This window comes from Dryas octopetala, chromosome 8, assembly GCF_963921425.1.
Source record: "Dryas octopetala chromosome 8, drDryOcto1.1, whole genome shotgun sequence".
Classification (NCBI taxonomy): Eukaryota; Viridiplantae; Streptophyta; class Magnoliopsida; order Rosales; family Rosaceae; genus Dryas; species Dryas octopetala.
In genome coordinates, this window is record NC_141373.1 from 9,708,605 (window position 1) to 9,725,575 (window position 16,971).

At 37.3% G+C, this 16,971-nt stretch overlaps 1 long non-coding RNA gene across 1 annotated transcript; it reads right to left on the minus strand.

Moving 5' to 3' along the window:
• Positions 1-10,813: 10,813 nt before the first annotated feature.
• On the minus strand, positions 10,814-11,495 carry LOC147277011 (uncharacterized). The gene is made up of 3 exons (XR_015123752.1): positions 11,378-11,495; positions 10,969-11,064; positions 10,814-10,886 (listed from the first exon to the last, which is right to left on the minus strand). It is a non-coding gene; the product is annotated as an uncharacterized LOC147277011 (long non-coding RNA).
• Positions 11,496-16,971: the final 5,476 nt, after the last annotated feature.

The following is a 16,971-nucleotide window of genomic DNA, read 5'->3' on the forward strand; positions in this document are numbered from 1 at the left end:
TCACCATTGCAAATGTGATGGGCTGGGCCTAATAATTTAAACTCAGGCCATTTTAAAAGTTAGACGAGCCTAGTAGATATGAACTCAGGTCACTTTTAATATGGGCCCTACATATATAAGTTTTTTGAATTTTTTATATTCTGATTAGATTTTATTTTATATTCTAATTAACATGAACATGAATGTGAATTGTAATAACTTGAATGAATATATATATATATTTTTTATATTCTGATTAATGAGGGCAGCTTTTATGTGTTTTTTTTAAATTTTTTGATGATTCATTTTTGTTGTAAATTAAATTATGTGTTTACAAAAGGGGATCATTTTAAATTTTAGCCCCAAGCCTCTAAAACTTAGTGCCGGCCCTACAGACTACCCATCGAATAGAGACATGACATGCATCTGGAGACCCACTTGTAGATCGAATATTATGTAAACATGTAGTCAAAATTTTATTCTTAGTAATAAATGATGTTTAGAGCAAGAAATAAAATTTCGGGTTTCGAGGAAATTTCGATGGAAATTTCGACGGAAATTTCGAAGATTTTTAAATTTCGACAGAAATTAGACAGAAACGACAGAAATTGCTATCAAAATACAGAAATTTTGAATGAAACTTTACTATATGTTTATTTAACATATTATCTACTACATTGATAAAAAACATTGAAAAAACCAAATTATATAGTAGGTTTCATGTGATATAAGATGAATATAATGCGTGCTGGAGGCAAATACTGTTAAAAAAATAGTTCACTAATTAATAATTACATAAATTTGATTGAACAAACACCTCAGAGTTTGTGTAATTTATTTTCCAGTTTTTCATAAATGAAAAGAACTTTTCAGAGCTTTAGATTGTTGTTGTTTGTGCTTATTTGAAGTTGTTCCATTATTACTTTCATTGGAAATTTCAAAGACGAAATTCTTTGAAGGGGGATAGATTGTGAGACCCAGTATTTTTCCAAGTTTTATTTTGAAAAATATTTGAAATATTTTAAAAATTTATTTGAGAAATATAATATTTTAGATTAATTTTATAATTTTTGTTTTAAATTAGTTTAACCCGTTTTTTAACTTTTTGAACTATTGGGCTTTTGACTTCAATTTGTGGCTTGTTGGAAAAGTCTCGAACACACAAACATGTGAGCGCAAACTGTGCATCAATTGGAACTACAATTTGAGAGATATGAGCATTTAAAATGATGGACATTTTTGTAAATTTATAAACATAAATTTTAAAAACCCAAAATCAAATTTTTTATGTTAGTTTCTCTCTCCACATTATTATTCACGCACACTACCCACCGTATTGACAATTAAAGGGAAAGTCCCAACTTTTACAACAAATGAACAGATAAGTAAGAAAAATCGGATGCAGCCTACCCACTACCCACCACCTGATCTTATTCTCTCTTCTCTCTCCTCCCTTTCTCCTTCTTTTTTTTTTCCTTCTTCTTTTTCTTTCTTTTTTTTTCTTCTTCCTTTCTCTCATTCCTTCCTTCAGTAACTCCATGTCTGCGACTCTGCGCTGACCACCAGCCCACCCTCTCTCTCTCTCTCTCTCTCTCTCTCTCTCAGTATCGCCATCCCCTCACCTGTGCCGACCCGTCATCTCTTTCTCCCTGCTCTCGCCCCCTGCCGTCGCCCCCTGCCACCGAAACCCACCAAAACTCAGCCCATCCTCTCTTCCTCCACATCTTCAGCTCCTGCCAAATCGCAGCCTCCCCAAAACCCAGAAATCCCACCCAACCGAAAACTTCGCAGAAATTTTGAGAATTTCGGCGAAATTATCGAAATTTTCGGCGAAATCATCGAAATTCAGACGAAATTTTGTTGGTTTAGTGTTAAAATTTTCATACCTCAAAAAATCGAAAATTTCGGCGAAATTTTCGAAATTTAAATCCTTGGTTTTTTTAGAGTTGGCACAAATTAAAATGAATGAACAGGCAACATTTAGTAAATAAAATTTGTTGCGAGTAATTATGTTCAAATTGTATCTATGCAAGTATAAGTGGAGGACAATTCTCCTTCTTTAGCTAACTAGTTTAGTTGGATGAATATGTTCAGTGTTTGATTGAAGAGGAAAAACTGGACACATTCAATTTGCCATTTTATACACCAACAATGAAGGAGGTAAAAGAAGTGATCGAGGCTGAAGGATCTTTTACTTTGCAAAACTTGCAAGTATTCAAAAGCGACTGTGCCTCACATATAAAGCAAGCTGACAGGAAAGCAAGGGCAGCAATACTGACCACAGAACTAAAGGTCGTGCTAGAGCCCATTCTGGCTCGTCAGTTCGGAGAAGAAGCTATGGACGATTTGTTTCGACGATTCGAAGAAGATGTGCTTGATCACATTGAAAGAGACAACTGCCAGGACATTGACTTGGTAGGGTTCCATTTATTAAATTATAAATTAACACTATTTATTTCTCACAAATAAAGGGCTCACATATTATTTATTTCCCACCTTCTATTGTGAGGGTTACATCACAATTAGCCCCAAGCCCTGTGTTGTAGACGTTAAGTGTGGATACGAAGAGGGAGTCAAGTTGGAATTTCGGGGATTCTGGAACTAAAGACAAGGACGTCGTAAATATGCATACAAATGTGAGGGTTCCTAATGTAAGTAACATAATTAATGTGATGGAGAAGTATTAATTTGACAATGCTTCGTGATCGAAGCAATTAATAGACTGTGATAAGTAGGGCTTGAAAAGGTTGTCTGAAACTAGGAGTAGTGGCATAGTTGCTAAGTGGTGAATTTTTCATTATTTTCCATGGTTATTAAGTGAGATGGGCATGACAGAATGAGTGAAAGAAAAAGTTGATTTAAAGGAGAAGCTAAAAACCTGTTGGGGCTAGAATAAAAAATGCCACGCGGCATTAACAGCTAATGCAAGTCTCAACGAGCTAGTTAGAGAAAGTCAAACAAACAGAGTTTTCTCGGCCGAGACTATTGCCTCTCGGCCGAGAATACTTATAACCTAGAATAACATGTTGCACTAAGTATTAATCCCACAAGAAACCCTCAGCAACAAGAAGAATAATGTGATGTCACGCCAAAGACAGATTCTGAAAAGCAACCCTGCCAACATCCACATTTAAGAGGAGAAAGGACATGCGTGGCATAAAAGACAGTTGTCATAGTACAAGATTAAGTGAGAGTTGAAAAGGAAAAGTGAGATTTTATAAACCTTACACGTGGAGCCCATCTGATTACTAAAATTCAATTATACATATTACAACAAATCATTTACCCAAGTTGTGGAGATTTTAATAATTAAAGCATTTGAATGAGCATTTATCAGCTCATATCAAAACTCAATTTTTTTGCAAAGCAAAGGAACTCGATTTTTTAAAATTCAAAAATTTAAAATGCAAAACTCGATTTGCATTTGAAAAGATTAAAATGCCCTCACTTAAGAATTGAATGCCTCATCAGTCTCTCATGCATGCCTCTTAAGGTCCCCCCACACCATACACTACAAGAAAAAAAGGTTTGGGCAACGAACGTAGTTCCTCTCCCAAAGTCGAATTTCGTCGCCCAAACTTTTAGGCGACGAACTGAGTTCGTCGACAGTTTGGCCGCCCAATCCATGACGCCCAAGAGTTTGGGCGACGAACCAGTAAATTTCGTCGCCCAAAGACACCTGGGGCAACGGATTTTTTTCGTCTCCTAAATCATATGATTCCTCGCCCAAAGCATGTTTGGGCGACGAAATTCTTCGTCGTTCAAAGCATGTTTTGGGTGAGGAATAAGGTGGTTCGTCGCCCAAAGCATGTTTTGGGCAAGGAATAAGGCAATTCGTCGCCCAAAGCATGTTTGGGCGAGGAAATTGTCCGTCGCCTAAACACGCTTTGGGAGAGGAATAATTAATTTCCTCGCCCGAACGTGCTTTGGGCGACGAACTTAATTATTCCTTGCCCAAAGCGTGTTTAGGCGACGAACAATTTTGTCGCCTAAACATATTTTTTTAAAAAAAAAAATTTATTATTTAAATTATATATTTGAATTTAATATTTAAAAGTAAAATCTTTATTCAAAAACTATATAAAATAAAATTAATAAATTTATATATCCAAATATCCATACAAAGTAGGAACAATTTAATACTGTATGCAAATATAATCGGTACATACAATCACTAATGGCCCTCTAGGTCAGTAGCATCATCGGCACCGTTGGAGGAGTCTGGCATGCACTGGTCAATGTTCGGTGGTAACACAAACCCAGGTACAATCCGGGCCAACTGACCAAACATCTGCTGCATCTGATGCACCTTACTCGTCTGCTCCGCATATGCCGCTCTCGATTCTTCTAGCTAACCCTTCAACAGCTGCACTTCAGTGGACAGGTTGACTAATTCTGCAGATGGCTGAGACGAAGACTCAGCGCTGAGATCACGAACCCGACCCGCTCATATTCCGCGTATCTCCCTACCACGCCTAACACCCAGTGCCTCCATCATAATACGAAGACCGGCATCGCGATCGGGGACTGAGATCGACGCCAACAGAGTGTCAGGAGGGTACTGGCTGGCCACCTCCTCCAAATAACTCGCCTTCTTGGCGAGCATCTCAGCCTTTAAAATGTTATACACAAGTTAGAAATTAGGAAATCAAATACAAATATTAAAAATTGTGAAATAAAACTAAAATATAAAAAACTAACGTGCTTCGCCTTGCCCTTGTCGTTGCCGGGTCGGTCATAAACATCCTTGTAGTTGTCGAGCTCCGGAAATTGCGAACCAGCCTGAAAAAGAATGTAATGTTGACAAAAACTCAAACAATACTAAGGAATATATATTAAATTAAATAATGGCGCACCTGACGATACAACTCCACCCGGTATGAGAAGGGCATGGAACCACCATGATGATCAATCCTTGCGGGCGCTTTCCAGTTCTTAAGATTGGCATTCGACTTCCTCTGTTAAATATTAAACAAATTGTAAATGCATTAGTGCATACACAATAAAGGAATAACATAAGAAAAAAGATTTTTGAAGTCTTAAAATGATATAACATACCAAAAATTCCGGACTCTGAAAATGAGTGCACAACCACTGCCACTAATCAAGCCGAGATGCCATCTCCGGAGGAGGGCTGGCCAATGCCCCAGCTGCCGATCCAAACATGTTATATTCCCTGTGCAGCTCGTGCTTCCATTGTGTGTAAACTTTTCTCAATAACTTCTCCATATACCTAGCTACATCCGGATCCTCCATCCGAATGTCATAGTTTACCTGAACAAAAAAATTATTAAATTGTTAGGAATGATAAAATTAATCATTTTGTATTAATCCAAATATACTCACAGAAATGAAGCTCATAATGCTACTCTTGATGGCGTCATCAACCTTTTCCCAACTGGGGAAAAGCATGGGGCAGTCGGCACGGATAATCGCCCCGACAAAGAAAGCGAAAGTACTATGGACCTCCTTGCTCGGTCGTAGGTGATCTTGCTGAAGAACGATTCGAATCCTCTCATTCGTCATGCGCGTGATTCGGGACGCCTTCAACCCTCTACTTATCCTCCTCGTGGTTTTGGTACCTAGAAAAGCAAATATAACATATTAATTTCACAGTAATCTTATAACATCTAAATAAAATTAAACATAAACACAAGTGCTGTGAAAACATTTTTCTTACTCTCTAATGATGAGGCAGTACGAGTGGATGACGCAACATTATCATATACACCATAACGGTGACCACGTCGAGTCCTCCGTGCCGACTGAATCGCAGACCCGTACAGGATGAGAGTTCTGGGGCTATCGCCGGGGTCAATTCGCCCTGGACTATTAGGTCGGGCTGTACTGCAGGGGCGGGCTGGGCGCAGGGGCGGACATAAAATGGATGTTTCTTTATCCCCAGACTTCACGGTATAAAATTGATGTTTCTTTATCATTTTATCACCCTTCTTCGTTAACCACAAATGTTTCCTAATGCCCATTTCTTGCAAATCTTGTCGAGCCTTAATTGTATCCTTTGATTTTCCCTCAATGCCCAAAATTGTCCCCACCAAACTTTCGCACACGTTCTTCTCAATATGCATTATATCGAGATTGTGCCTAATTTTCAACTTGGACCAATACTCCAACTCGAAGAATAGATTAAACATTAAATACAATTATATATGAAACATTAAATACTAAATCATATATGAAACATTAAATACTAAATCATACAAAAACTTAACTAAAAGATAGATTAAACACATACCTCACCAAAAATGCAATTATCCTTCACAACAAATGCAACACTATCCTTCCTTCACCAAAAAAATAAATCAGTGTCAAATATTAGCCCAACATCAATCTAAATTCAGATTTCACAACCAAACCACTAAATCAAAAAAAACCACAACATTAACTAATTACCACTAAAATCAGAAATTCCACAACCAATTTATGCAAAATCCACAATATTAGAAAACATAACAAACAGAAAATAACAAAACTTAATTAAAATAACAGAAATTGAAAAAAAAAAAAAAATTACCCTATGTGGGGGGGGGGGGGGGGGGTTTCGGTGACCTGGTTTCGGGTGGGGGGGATGGGTTTCGGTGGGGGTGGGTTTTCGGGGGAGGGTGGGTTTCGGTGAGCTAGGGGGTGGGTTTCGGTGGGGAGTGGGTTTTCGGGAGGAAGGAGGAGGAGGGGGTGGGTTTTCGGGTGGAGGGGTTGGGTTTCAGGGGGGTGGGTTTTCGGGAGCAAGGAGGGGGGTTTTGGGTTTCGGGGGAAAGAGGAGGGAGGAGGAGGGAAGGAGGAGGGAGAAGCCGGCGCTGAGAGGGAGGAGCGAGAGCTGAGAGGGAGTGAAGCTGAGATCGAGGGAGTGAAGAGTGAAGTGTGAAGTGAACCCAGAACTGGGTTAAGCAAATTGAAAGACTTTGGGCGACGAACATGATTCCGTCGCCCAAAGCACCTTTAGGCGAGGAATTCATTATTTCGTCGCCCAAAGTCGTTGACTTTAGGGCACCGTTTCATCCCGCCATAATTTCAGACCCTGTTCGTCGCCCAAAGATATATTTCGTCGCCCAAAGTTGATTTTTGGTATGAACCATGATCGTTCATACGTTCGAGCTCTAATACCAAACTTCTAGATCTCCAATTGACCTAATTTTTTAGAGGAATGATCTTTGAGTGAGAAACTAATAAATGAACGGTTCGGATCGTTAAAAACACAATCGACATATAAGGTTCTACATATAAATCAGTGGATTTTACACTTAAATAATAAAATTCTATTAACTATTTCGTTCAAACCTTGTCGATTCAATAATTGTGAAGACAATAACGTCATTACAACAATCACAGTCGTTCATCATCTATGTTCATACGCAAATATCATCCCTACAAAAAATCGGCTCAATCAGAGTTCATCTAGCCGTTCGATTATGATTATAAAAACCATGATCTTAAAAACCATGATCTTTCATACATACTAAATGCTAAACCTAACTTCTACTTCTCCGATTGAGATAATTTTTTGTATAGATGATCTTTGAGTGGGGGACTAGCCAATGATTGGTTCAGATCGTTAAAAACATAATAGAAATTTGAGCTTCTACATATAAATACACTTGAAGAGTATAATTATATTAACTTTTTAGTAGAAATTTTGGCGATTCAACAGTTTATGAAGACTACAATGTGATTTCAACGATCGGAACCGTTCATTTTATTCATTTATACTGGAAGATCATCCCTGCAAAAAATCGGCTAAATCGGAATTCATCTGCTCCTTCGATTAGTATTAGAAAATTCATGATCGTTCATAAATTCAACTACCGATACCAAACTTCTACATCTCCAATTGACCTAATTTTCTGCAAGAATAATCTTTGAGTGAGAAACTAATAAATGAACGGTTCGGATCATTGAAAACACGATTGACATATGAGGTTGTACATATAAATGAACGGTTTTTACACTTGAAGAATAAAATTCTGTTAACTCTTTCGTTAAAACCTTATAGCTTCAATAATTGTGAAGACCACAACATGATTATCACGATCAGAGCCATTCATCATATACGTTCATACTCAAAGATCAACCCTGCAAAAAATCGGCTCAATCGGAGTTCATCTACCCGTTCGATTATTATTATAAGAATCAAGATCGTCTATACACTCTAAATGCCAAACCTAACTTCTACATCTTCAATTGAGATAATTTTTTGCATGGATAATTTTTGAGTGGGGCACTAAGAAATGATCGGTTCGGATCGTTAAAAACACAATACAAAAGTAATCTTCTACATACAAATACACTTGAATAGTATAATTCTATAGTTTTTTCGTTGAAACTTTGTCGATTCAACAATTGTGAAGACTACAATGTAATTTCAACGATCGGAGCCGTTCATTTTATTCGTTTATACTCAAACATCATTCCTGCAAAAAATCGCCCAAATCGGAATTCATCTACTCCATCGATTAGTATCAGCAAATTCTTGATCGTTCATACATTTGAGCACCGTTACATAACTTTTACATCTCCAATAATCCTAATTTTTTGCAACTCTGATCTTTCAATGAGGAATTAAAAATTAAACGGTTCGGATTGTTGAAAACACGATCGCATTGTATGAATAACATACATATAATTGTACCCAAAAAAAAAAAAAAGGAATGACCCTTTAGGCGAGGAATATACACATTCCTCGCCCAAAGTACTTTGGGCAACGAACATTTTCCTCGCCCAAAGTAGGTTTGGGCGACGAATTTAAGTTTTCCTCACCCAAAGTTACTTTGGGCGAGGAATGTGTATATCATCGCCCAAAATCCCTTTGGGCGACGAAATTTGTTGTCTCCCAAAGTAGGTTTGGGCGACGAATTTAAGTTTTCCTCGCCCAAAGTTACTTTGGGCGAGGAACATGTATATTCCTCGCCTGACAAATACTTTGGGCGAGGAACATGTATATTCCTCGCCTAATGCATTTGTCAATTAATATTTTGACACGTGAGTTGAGGCGACGAAATCATTTCGTCGCCCAAAGTAACTTTAGGCGAGGAACATGGTATTCGTCGCCCAAATCTGTATAACATTGAGCAACAAATGTTCTTGTTCGTCGCCCAAAATTACTTTAGGTGACGAATATAGGTTCTTATATTCGTCGCCCAAATATGTTTTTCTTGTAGTGATACCCTCCCCTGCTCCCCAATCACCATCACCATACACCATTCACCAGTCACCGACATCCCTTCTTATTCAAATATCCCCAATCAATTCCCATCTTCTACAACCACAAATCCATAATGTCTAAACCTCTTTTACAAGTCAGCAACAAGATGAGGATTTTTTCTATGTGCATCTTTTCTTTTCTTTTTTTTCCTCTTTTTCTAATGGGTATTAGAAAGAATCTTTGGGAACTTATTATAGGTCAAGAATGGCTGGAATGTTACCGAGTTCTTTTATGATAAGTTTATAACTAAAAAACATATGCATTTGTGTACCTTTTCACAGTCCCAAAGGCAAAACAAAACTTAAGCTGGCACAAGGCGAAGCCTAGCCACCCAATGCATTTGTGTGCCTTTGTGTACAAAGAGTTTGTGCCTAAATCATAACTCAAACCCTACCTCTAGTATCAATAGCATACATAGCATACTATTGCTACTTTGAACTTTGAAGCCCATATATTCCTCCATTTGAAACCAACACCCCAACCTGCCCCTACAACAAATACGGGCAATACTCACCATTTTTTTCCTACATCCATTGCTCCATTAGCAACTAAATTGAGTTGGCTAGACCAATTGCCACTATACAGTCACTAAAATGCTGATGGTTGTACAGAATGGGGTGGCTATTGGTCTTCAGCACCCCCAAAAATAGTATAGTTGGCTAACTTCATCAAACCTGACATTGATGTAGACAGCTAGCAAGCCAACTAATGTGGCAGTCCAATGCTAAGTGAATCAAACCATTACTGTTTTGTGGAAGCATTAGTGGCTGAATCGAGTCACCTTAGAGAATGGTTTCTGAAGTAGTTGCACAATTCATTACTGAAGTGGCTTAGGAACTGCATTTTGCAATGGATCTAGCTACTAATATTTGCAAGCCTCACCCTCATTTTATAGTTTCATAAAAGCTGCCTTTTGCAATGGATTCAACCACTAATATATAAGAGCCTTACTTTCATTTTATAGTTGCATGAAAACATAGATTGGAATAGAAATTAATTTGAAATTTATGAATTTGTAAATTAAGCACGTTCTGCAGTACATGATGTAGAGCATTTCTTTTATGCTATTCTTGGAAAATACAGTATTTACTGCATGATTTTCAACCTGTATCATGTGCATTTCCAAAGGATTGGAAAATGCATATATACTAAGAACACTTGACACACAAGCGAGTTTACAAACAAAATTGGAAATTAAAATGGAACCAATTGTACCAGATAACCAAATTGAAGCCAACTGCATATTTATATATTGTAAGTCAACCATTACATACCATAAAATACTTTTAAGTGTTCCAAACTTGTTGACCAAAACATACTAGACCTACCAGCCTGCCATCTCCATTACATCACATATTAAAAATCATTCCCCTAAACAAAAGGTCCAAACGGAACCAAGTAGACAGATCAAAACATTGAACACATCATCTTTAACCAAACTTGCTGTTATATACCAAGACCATCACCTAAGTATAAAGCAGCAAGTTCACTCAATTTCACCTCAAGGGGACTATGTTCACTGAACTAAAATACCAATCAAAAAACTAGAAATAGCTTTCTTACTATGATCATATCACCCTGCTCATGGATTAGCTGACATCTCTTCTCCATTGTCAAAAGTGGCCCTCATTTCAAATGTAAATTAACTGTATACAAGCTGCTGTGATAATGAGCATATAACAAATACAGAAATCTGCAAGAGAACCAAAAAATCATATTTCAGAGTTAGAAACATGCCATTATCGAAGTAATAATTAATAGAAGTGAAAACATACCTTTTGATCATTACCATAAAAAATGGATGGAAAATCATCAACAGACTCTCATGCTAGTCCTAGATCTTCAACCTTATTTCATAGTTTTGATTCAATCTATATGAATAAGGAAAACATTCAATCTAAAAACAGAAAAGTAATAGAGCATAGCAGGGTTAACATGCAAAGTAGACCTTGTAAGTACATTAAAACATATATAGAATCAATTATAACACCTAAATTCTCAAATTACTTACACAATAATAAAGAAAATCATTGGACACCTAGAATTAATTATAAAGGACTAGTTAACTACGTCAACATTCCAACTAATTGGACACATTAGATGAAAATTGATAAGATAATAGAGGAAGAAGACAAACATACAAAATACAAAAGCATGAAGCATGTAAACAGAAAATTAAACTACCTGGGAGGTCCCAAGCCTCACACTTTCTGAGATAAACAACTGCTACAACTTTTGACATGAAACTAACCAGAAACCCTTCAACATAGATAACACTTTCTTCATATGTAGGATGAAATTTGAACTCAGGAGGAAGATTCTCCTGCATTGAATTTTTATTAGTTTGATCGATTAGAATCCCAAACCAAGTACTGAATCGTTAAATAAATTGAGCAAAGCAGCACCTCCAGATCAAAAAATAAATAACCAAATAATCAATTTATAATCAAAGAACAAGAAGCATCAGCCTGAAAGTATACCTACAAAAGTCAACCAGAACAAGTGAGAAATACAGTTGAAAACTTGAAAAAGCATACCCCACAAGATAAAGTCCCAACATTTATCCTTATTAACATGCTGTTGAGTAAAAGAATTTTATTATACTTCTAATTTGCACGCAGAATATAATGGTTTTTTCCTAACAGTATACATACAGACCATATATAATGATGGTATATATGCATATCACACAACTCTTGTTATGATTTCCCCTAGCCTAGCAACTGCCCTTGCATACATGTGCATTCCAGCCTATGTGAACAAGAAAGAGTAGTTAGAAAAAGGAAATTAATCACATTAGTGCAGACCAATGGCGTACTCTATCATAATATTGAAGGTTCAAAGCTAAACACATGACAACCTATGAGTGGAAAAACTGAAATCAAGCGGACCTACTAAATGTCTGAATTGCAGGAACATGTAAGATTTCAACGTAGAAAACTAATCAGAGATACTAAGATTGCACAAGGAATAAAATCAGTGGGCAGAATAATGAAAGTATTCACCTCACAAGGAAAATCACATAAACACATTTAATTGTATAATGACTATGAGTCCTTCACCATGTGAAGATGTAGCAAAGCCCAACAAGGTTTTATGCGAGTATAATAAAGTGTTGAGTGCATCTGAACTTAAAATCATATCTTCAGGCATTGCATAGATACATCAAGAATCATGAAGCATTGAACTGAAAATTAACTTACTGTATTTGAGCCAACAAGCTATACAGCTTTTTTATCATCATCATCATCATCATCATCATCATCATCACAGATATAGTTAACAATGTCCTGCTAACATTGATTTCAAGAAAAAAAAAATGTCAGTGATAAAGGTATTATAGAAAATGTACCACAGATTTCTTAGCGAGCTACCCCATATCTTAAAACTTTCATTAAACATTTAAGTCAGTATAAAAACTATAAGATTCTGAAGTGGTTATGGGTTAGAAAGGAAAAGGAAAAAACTAAGATAATGTCTCTCAATCAAGAAAGTATCCACCCATAAAACATGGGCCAATCTGGGGAAGAGTGGGAAAATTAGCAGCTAACATAGCACCATCAGAATCTACAACAGGTGTCACTACACATCACCTGTACTTATACAAAAATAATAATAAAAAAGATTAGAGATTTGCCAAGAAGAAATTAACTTGTAACATGAAAATATACACTTTTTCAGAAAACAAAACATCGCATCAGAAATCTAACATCCAGGCATTAAGCGAAAAAAAAACTGCAAAGAACAAAAGTTACCTTTTCCTGCGTTTGGGCATTAGGGCTTCCAGGGCATCTTCGATTCTTTGGGAGAGGGAAATCCAGAGGTAGGGACGACAGAGGGAGCTGAGCGAGTGGCTGCTTGTTTTTGAAGTATTTGGGTCTGGGCTTTAGGGTTTTGAAAAGGTCGAGAGGAGAGAGCGAATAAGGGATTGTGCTCTTGGGTTTCGATGTAGAGGGCCATTGAGGCAGAGAAAAAGAGAGAGACAGAGACAGAGAGAGCGAGCTAGCGAAGGAGTTCGAGTGTTAAATATTGGCTCAATTATTAATTTGGGCTGCAGACCTTTGGGCTTCCTATCTCAGCATGTTTTGGACAACTAGCTTATCTCTAATTATGAAGACCTTTACTATTCCAACGTGGTTTTGGGGAATAGATATAAGAGCATACTTTAAGAAGTCTAGAAGCTTCTGCTGGTGTGAGTTTATTTTCATCTTGTGAGAGAAGCTGTTTTGTTTTTGTGTGAGAGCCATTCATAGAGAAAGCTTGAGAGCTTAATTTGTACTCTGTAATCTCTATCATTTAGTGAATTGTTCCAGCTGCTCCGTGGATGTAGGCACATTGCCGAACCACGTTATATCGTGTGTTTGTGTGTTTGTTCTCTTTTTCTATTCTTGCATCTGTGTTGTGATTGTTTTTGGTGCTTTAAGCACAACAATTGGTATCAGAGCTTGGGTCTAGATCTGATTCACACAGATGGCTGAGGATGTTGGTGCGAATCCTTCGTCGAATTCTCAGACTTCGCAGATGGCAAGAACAACGGTTCAAAATGCGAAATTTGAGATTGAAAAATTTGATGGAACAAACAACTTTGGAATGTGGCAGTGTGAGGTCAGAGATATGTTGGCTCAACAAGAGCTGGATATTGCCTTGGAAGAAAAACCTGAGGCTATGACAGAAGTTGAATGGCAGAAATTAAATCGGTTGGCATGCTCTACGATTCGTTTGTGTCTAGCTAAGGCGCAGAAGTACTTTGTGATGCGAGAAACTTTGGCTAAGACCTTATGGCAGAAGTTGGAAGACAAGTACATGACGAAAAGCATAGAGAATCGTCTGTATTTGAAGAAGCAGCTATACCGTTTTCAGTATAAAGAAGGTACGAAGATGATCAAACATCTTGATGCTTTTAACAAGTTAATTGCTGATTTGTTGAATTTAGATGAGGATATTAAGGATGAGGATAAAGCCTTGATATTATTGAATTCATTGCCGGATTCGTATGATCATTTGGCTACTACTTTAATCTATGGAAAAGACACTATAAAATTTGAAGAAGTGTCAAATGCCTTGATGAACAATGAAGTTAGGCATAAAGATAAACAAGCCCAAAGTGGTCCAGCTGATGCCTTTTTTGTTAGAGGTAGATCAAGTGAAAGAAAAAATTATAACAGCCAAAAAACCTCTCACTCTAGATCGAGAGGGAATTCTAAAAATAGAAGGAATTTGGACAAAGATGAATGTGCATTTTGTCATAATAAAGGTCACTGGAAAAAGGATTGTCCTAAGTTGAAGAAGAAGGACAAGGACAAAGACACTAACGCTAATATTGCATTTAGTGATGATGAATCTGATTTTGCCCTGGTTGTTTCTCCTGCTTGTGATTCTAATATGTGGATTTTGGACTCTGGCTGCTCTAATCATATGTGCCCAAATCGTGACTGGTTTACCAATTTTGAGCATGAAAATAAAGGAACAGTTTTATTGGGTGATGACTATGCATGTGATAGAAAGGGAGTTGGAACAATTAAGTTGAAGCTCCATGATGGCATAGTTAGAGAATTATCCAATGTTTGGTATGTTCCAGATTTGAAGAAAAATTTAATTTCTTTGGGTGCTTTGGAAGCTAATGGGTTCAATATAAATTTGTCAAATGGTGGTTTGAAAGTAACTAAAGGAGCTTTGGTTGTGATGAAAGGAATTAGACAGCAGAACTTATATTTTTTGCAGGGGAAAATAGTTGTAGGTGGAGCAGCCACCATCTCAGAAAGTGCAGACTCTGACAATACTAGATTGTGGCATATGAGGCTCGGACATGCTGGTGAAAAAGCTCTTCAAGGGCTTGTGAAACAAGGGCTATTGAAAGGTGCTAAAATCTGCAAGCTTGATTTTTGTGAGCATTGCATTTTGGGAAAGCAGACAAGGGTCAAATTTGGTACTGCTGTACATCAGACCAAGGGTATTCTTGATTATGTGCATTCTGATGTCTGGGGGCCTACAAGAACGGCTTCTATGAGTGGTAAACACTGGTTCGTAACCTTTGTTGATGATTATTCTAGAAGAGTGTGGGTTTACACGATGAAGCACAAAGATGAGGTGTTGAATATTTTTTTGAATTGGAAGAAAATGGTTGAAAACCAAACTGGGAAGAAAATTAAAATTTTGAGGTCAGACAATGGTGGAGAATACACTTCTGATCCTTTCTTTAAAGTTTGCAAAGAAGAAGGCATAATTAGACACTTTACTGTACGAGGAACTCCACAACAAAATGGAGTTGCTGAGAGGATGAATCGAACATTGCTTGAAAAGGTGAGATGTATGTTGGCACAATCTGGTTTAAGTAAAGCTTTTTGGGCAGAGGCAATCAACTATGCTGCTCATATCATCAACCGTTTGCCTTCAGCTGCAATTCAAGGGAAGACACCCATTGAGGTATGGACCGGAAAACCTGCCTTTGATTATAATTTTTTGCATATTTTTGGCTGCCCTGTTTACTTTCATGTGACTGAAACAAAACTTGATCCTAGAGCCAAAAAGGCTATTTTTGTTGGTTTCAGCAGTGGCATTAAAGGTTACAGGTTGTGGTGTCCGGAGTTGAAGAAACTTGTAATCAGCAGGGATGTGAAATTTGATGAAATCAGTATGTTAAAGAAGAATGAAAGAAATGTTCAGCAGGTGGAGCTTGAAAAACTTGCCTCTGTCACTCCCAGATATGTCCAAACTGATGGTGAAACTAGTACAAGTGAAGAAGAGGAGGTCTCTACAGAAGAAGAAGAATATGACCATGTTCTAGAGCATCAACCTCAATTGGAACAGTCCATTGCTAAGGGCAGACCAAAAGGAGAGATTAAAAAGTCAGCAAAGCCTCAATTCCAAGAGTCTATTGCTACCGGCAGACCAAAAAGAGAAGTTAAGAAACCAGCAAAGTTGAATGATTATGTTGCTTTTGCTTTTCCCATTATAAATGCAGAAATTCCAATTAATTTCAAGGAAGCCATGAGAAGCTCAGAAAAGGAAGAATGGAAGATGGCTATGGGTGAAGAGATGAACTCACTTTTGAAGAACAATACATGGGAATTAGTTCAATTGCCTAAGGGGAAAAGAGCTATTGGCTGCAAGTGGGTGTACACCAAAAAGGAGGATCTACATAGCAAAGGTGGAGTGAGATTTAAAGCAAGGTTGGTTGCAAAAGGCTATGCCCAGCAAGAAGGTATTGATTATAATGAAGTTTTTTCTCCTGTTGTTAAACATCCCTCCATTCGTGTTATGCTTGCTGTTGTTGCACAATTTGATCTTGAATTGGTGCAGCTTGATGTTAAGACAGCCTTTTTGCATGGGAATTTAGATGAAGAGATTTACATGTCTCCACCAGAGGGATACAAGGTGAATGGAAAAGAAAATTTGGTCTGCAAATTGAAGAGATCACTTTATGGGTTGAAGCAATCACCAAGGCAATGGTATTTGAGATTTGATGAATTTATGAAAGGCCAAAAGTATAAGAGAAGTCAGTATGATCATTGTGTGTATTTCAAGAAGTTGCAGGATGGGTTTTTCATTTATTTGCTATTGTATGTTGATGATATGTTAATTGCTGCAAAGAATATCAAGGAGATTGAGAAATTGAAAGCACAATTGAAAAATGAGTTTGAAATGAAAGATCTTGGTGAAGCAAAAAAGATCCTTGGTATGGAAATTACTCGGAATAGAAAAAAGGGTCTGGTATATTTGACTCAAAAGCAATATTTGGAGAAATTGTTGCAGCGTTTTGGAATCAATGACACTACCAA